We start from the raw sequence: 6,000 nt of genomic DNA on the forward strand, positions 1-6,000 counted from the left end.
AAAAAAAATATGTACATTTTTTAAACTAAATTATACAGCCTACAGTGTGTATGTGTGTATATATATATATATATGTGTGTGTGTGTGTGTATACCCAGTGCGAAATTATATATATATATGTATGTATGTATGTATGTATCACGTTATTTTAAATGTGCTTTTAGTTGAATAATAATAATTTTATCTCGTTTTTAAAAGCCTTGTGCTTTTTTTTTAATCAAAATATATCATTATTATTATAATCATATGCATTATGTACGTTACGTTAATAACCAAATGGTTAAATTTAAAATTTTAACTAAATATTTAGATTTATTTATAATTGCATTTAATAAATAATAAATCAACCTACTAGCTTTCGTTCTCCTCCTAGTCTGGTTGTATCAAAATAATTTTCTAATACTGCATTTATATAAACGAAAGAAAAAAATCATATTTTTAAGGAGAGAGTAAATGTGATGTCCTGGTTGTCATGCCTCTCCCAAAGGTAGTCTTATCGTATATGGCTAGTAGAGAACAATGTTTATTTTTATTGCTTGTTTCAACTACACAAAAGAGTTCTTTTGTTGTTTTATTTTTACTATCAGCATTCCAAAATTTATAATACATGTGACCATGGATCTTACGTCAGTATCGACGACGGATTCCAGTAGTTTCCGTCCACCGACTGATGAAGCACATTGTGTTGAAGTAAAAATAGCGGACTGTTTGTTACACAGACACTGTAATCTATATATTTCGCACATGCTCAGCACAGGTTAAAAATAAAAATATATTATACTATATTATATTATATTATATCATATATCATTTATATATATATATATATGTAAGGACGATGTCTCATGACAGCCAATTTGACAGACTATAATAATAATAATAATAATAATAATAATGGTTTCTGGTTTCAATTCTGGCACATGGCCAGCAATTTTGATGGAGTGGGTAGGTCGATTAACATTGATCCCAGTGCTCGATTTGGTGCTTATTTTATCGATCTCGAATGGATGAAAGGCAAAGTCATCCCCACTCTATTTCCTATGTGAATGCTTGCTTTTTCTTTCTGACTCAGGAAAACTTATTGGACAACATTATGTATGTATGTATGTATGTATGTATGTATGCATGTATGTATGTATGTGTGTGTGTGTGTGTGAGTAATTAGATGAATAGGTGAATATAAGAATATAAGCATATATATATATACACACACACACGTATGTGTATGCATGGAAACAGAGAGAGAGAGAGAGAGAAATAGATATAATCCAAAAGAGAAGTCATAGAAAGATTTTATCGCGCCTTTAATGATCAGTTGCAATTGTTTAATGCCAGTTTATACAAAAGTTCTATGTGAAAATTTACGTAGCCTTTGTGGCTTTAAACATACGAGTGGCACTTCCTCAGAATTGCATCAAAGGTGTGTTTTTACTTTATGTATGTATGTATCATCATCATCATCGTCATCATTTATCGGCTATTTTCCATGCTGGCATGGGTTGGACAGTTTGACAGGAGCTGGCCCGCTGGAGATCTGCCCAAGTTCCAGTTGTCTGTTTTGACATGGTTTTTTTTAGCCTGATGCCCTTCTTAACACTTACCACTTTACAGAACGTACAGGGTGTCTTGTACGAGGCACTGGTACAGGTGCTTTTACATGGCATGGGTGCTTTTCTGTGACACCAGCATGGGTGCATTTTTGGAGCACCAGCACAGGTGCTTTCACGTGGAACTGGCGCTGCTTTTATGTGGTATACACACACACACGAGTTATGAAGAGGCACTCCATGGTTGACAACATGTATGCGACCACCTTCTACCCAATACACTATAGCTTTACCCTTCTGTACTACAAGCCATACCTTTCTCCCATCTACGTTACCTCTGTTGCCACCCATCACCTACTCTTACCTTTGTCTCATCACCCACCCTTATCTTTATCCACCTCTTCTATACTCTATCATTCCCTTTCCAACTAACCTCAAAGAACTCAATCTGTTTCATCATACTCCTGCTTATCCTCTGTACTCATTTTGACCCATCTCTCTCCTAAGCCTTTCCTTGACCACCTCAGCAAATGTACGTGTCCCAAGTATTTTAATACTCTCTAAACTTAAATTTATGCACCTTTTAATTATGTCTGGCTGTGCTGCTGTCATCTTTCTCTCTCTCTCTCTCTCTCTCTCTCTCTCTCTCTCTCTCTCTCTCTCTCTCTCTCTCTCTCTTTCTCTCTCTTTCACTTTCTCTCTCTCTCTCTCTCTCTCTCTCTCTCTTCTCTCTCTTTCACTTTCTCTCTGTCTATCTGTCTCCCTCTCCCCCTCTATCCCTCTCTCCCCTCTCTCCCCTATCTCTCCCCTCTCTCTCTCTCCTCCCTTTCTTTTTCTCTCTCTTTTTCTCTCTCTTTCTGTCTCTCTTTTTTCTCTCTCTCTCACTCTCATTCTCTTCTCCTGCTCTTCCTCTCCAGACATTGTTTTAGATTATTGAGTATTCTCTAGAATTTCTGTGAATGAGGCACCTTTTCCCCTCCAGTGCTTGTATCATGATGTACAGCCATGAAATTCTGCCTCATCTAGATTGACTGCTGAACATAACAACATCCTAGTACTTGTACCATGAAAAATTCACTCTGTACACAATGGAAAGTGGCTGGTAAATGGGCAGAGAAAGTATAGGGTTTGAGAGGTCCTTGTAGTCCTGTGTCATTCAGTATCATTCAAACTTTCAAATGTAGGCAATGCGAGAAAATGCAACCAGTACAGTCCATAAAGTGGTTGACAATAGGAGGGACATTAGATGTTTAGACCAAAGTAGATGGCATGTACAAACACATGGCTCCCAATAACAAATCTCTTGAACTATGGTAATCCATCCAACCCCTGGCACCATGAAGATGATAGTAGTGATCCCACAAAAAAATTGTGATCTTAAAAACAGGATTCTATGTCTTAGGTACTGGTGCCATGTAAAAAAACACTGGTGATGATGCCACATAAAAAGTACCCAGTGCATTTTGTAGAGTGGTTAGAGTTAGGAAGGGCATCCAGTTTTAGAAACCAAACCAAAACAGACTTTGGAACTTGGTGTGTAGCACCTGGCCTTACCAGTTCTTGTCAAACCATCCAACCCATACCAGCATGCAAAATGGATATATAATGCTGCTGCTGCTGATGATGATGATGATGATTATGACGATGATGACGACGACGATGGTGACGGTGGTGGCGGCGGTGGCAGTGGCGGTGATGATAAAACTCCAAGTTTCAGATGCCGGGGTGGGAATCCACGCCAACATCTCTTCAGTTATCCGGCCATTGAAAATGCCTGTGAAAAATGTTGGCGTGGGTTCCCACCCCGGCATCTGAAACTTGGAGTTTTATCATGGTTACCGAATAAGTGTCACATATTTTTACAGATAATTTCCTCTATTTACATAATATCGAAGTCTCTTTCTTTCTTTTGTTGTCCTTTCTATCAATATATATATACTTCATTGGACACTAAAAACCCTGATTGAGGCAAGTGAATTTGGAATTTGGAATTTGAAATTTGAAATCTGAAATCGTAATTGAACCGAATCCGACGACTGGCACCCATGCCAACCTCTCCTTCATTGGACACTAAACTTTGCTTGTGAAGACCTGTTGGGGCAAGTGAAATTGTAATTGAACCATACTCGATGACTAGCACCTGTGCCAGTGGAGCACTAACGGCACTGTCCGAGCATGTTCATTGCCAGAGCAGCTGTCTGGTTTCCGTGCTAGTGGCCCGTAAATAGCACCATTTGAGTGTAATCGTTACCAGCATTGCCTTCTAGCACTTGTGTTGGTGGCACATCAGAAAATCATTCGAGCGAGATCGTTGCCAGTGCCGCTGGACTGGCTCCCGTGCAGGTGGCACGTAAAAAACACCTTTGTGAGCATGGCCGTTGCCAGTACCGTGTGACTGGCCCTTGTGCCGGTGGCACGTAAAAGCACCCGCTACACTCTCAGAGAGGTTGGTGTTAGGAAGGGCATCCAGCTGTAGAAACTCTGCCAGATCAGATTGGAGCCTGGTGCAGCCTTCTGGCTTGCCAGTCCTCAGTCAAATCGTCCAACCCATGCTAGCATGGAAAGCGGACATTAAACGATGATGATGATGATAATGATATATATATATATATATATACAGGGTTGGCTAAAAGTCACCTAACAGTAAATCAAAACCATTTAATTCCAACAGTGATTTAAACTCACAGCATTCAATTATTAAACATTCATAATTGGAATGAATAAATAAAATTCAGTATTAAGTATTTATGGAACTTTGATTTACTGTCAAATGACTTTTGGCCAACCCTATATATTGCTTATTTCCTCCACCAAGCCAACACCAATGTCCTCTCAACGATTAGCCAGAGATGATTTTTAAAATGAGAATATCTGAAATAAACTCAACTGCTCTCACAAACAAGAATACTAAAAATGACTCCGACCGCTCTCAAAAATTAAGTAAAAAAAACTGAAAAATAATCCAGAATCCTTGTCTGGAACCAAATCATTCCCCAAATTTAATCAGTTTGTGCCAGTCCTGAGGCCAAACATCTCTGAAAGTTTCATCCAAATCCATCTGGTGGTTCTTGAGATATCTTGTCTGTGGACAAACAAACAAACAAACACGAGTGAAAACAATACTTCAGCCTTCGCTAAGGCATAGGTAATAATTTGAATACATTTGGTTCTTTTGACTCTTCCTTTTTTTCATGATTACCGACATGTGTCTTTTAACACATCATCGTCGTCGTCATCATCATCATCATCATCACTTAGTGACTGTCTTACATGCTAGTATGGGTTGAATAGTTTGACAAGATCCAATGAACCAGAAGACTGCGTTGAGCTGCAAAGTCTGTTTTAGCATGGTTTTTCTGGTTGGATGCCAGCCTCTATGCAGAGTGTATGGGATGCTTTTTTTATTATTTTCATAGCACCAGCACTAGTGAGGTCACCAAGCAACTCACAAGACAAAGAAGTGACCCTTGGTTGGGTTTTAGTAAAAAGGGAAGTGGCATTATGCCAGGTGTTGAGAGGCAATGGTAATTTCAAGAATCATTTTACTGATATTAAATCAAATAAATGTTCAATTTCATGTCACATCTGGCCAATTTTTTAAATTAAACACAAAAACAATGCAAACCTTATGAAGTAGTGAGCAATATTCATATAATTTGCATATGCAATTAATTAGATAATTTTACATAGATTTGATGTCAAACAGCTTGGTATTTTCAAAAGTTATGCAGTTACACAACCATTTGGTATGAATTAGGCAGAACAGGCTGTGTGCACATGTGTATGTGTGTGTGAGTGTGAATATGTGTGTGTGAGTGTATGTGTATGTGTGTGTATGTGTACCTGTGTGTGTACGTGCATCTATGTGCATGTGTATTGGTTGTGTATGTGGGTGTGGGTGAGAATCTGTGCATGTGCACATGTGTGTGTATGTGTGTATGTATGTGTGTGCATGCATGTGTACAGGTGTGTGTGTGTGGGAGAGAGAGAGTGAGAGAGAGAGTGTGTGTGGGTGGGTGTGAGAGAGAGAGAGAGTGTGTGTGCATGTGGGCGTCTGTGTCCCTCTCTCTCTGTATCATCAATAAGAACACACAATATTCTCACCTGCAAAAATACCTTTAAAAAAAGTCTTTAATTAAACATCTAATATATTACACAATAAAATACAATACTCTAATAAGATACAGAATAAAATATCGAAAGCTTTGTACCATATACTGTGTACCGTGTACACATTTCTGTGTGTACAGGGTTTAAACATATCATTAATGTACTCTACACTTTATTAAATTATTGCATTTCATTGTCTACTATTAAATGTGTTTAATTAGATACTTCTCAAAGGTTTTTCAGATGAAGCTGCTATGCTTTATTGATCAGGTAAATATATATATATATATATGTATGTTTGTATGTATATATATATACATACATGTGTATGTGTGTGTGTGTA

At 38.0% G+C, this 6,000-nt stretch overlaps 1 protein-coding gene across 1 annotated transcript in view; it reads right to left on the bottom strand.

The window, feature by feature from the left end:
- The window catches only part of LOC106871757 (actin-like protein 6B), a 103,513-nt gene extending 102,803 nt beyond the window's left edge, over window positions 1-710 (bottom strand). The window contains exon 1 of the mRNA XM_014918392.3: window positions 353-710. The gene's annotated coding sequence lies outside the window, so the exon portion shown is untranslated. The remainder of the gene's footprint in view (window positions 1-352) is intronic.
- Between the last annotated feature and the right edge of the window lie 5,290 nt (window positions 711-6,000).

The sequence above is a fragment of the Octopus bimaculoides genome, chromosome 5 (assembly GCF_046866305.1).
Source record: "Octopus bimaculoides isolate indiv1 chromosome 5, ASM4686630v1, whole genome shotgun sequence".
NCBI classification, from domain to species: Eukaryota; Metazoa; Mollusca; class Cephalopoda; order Octopoda; family Octopodidae; genus Octopus; species Octopus bimaculoides.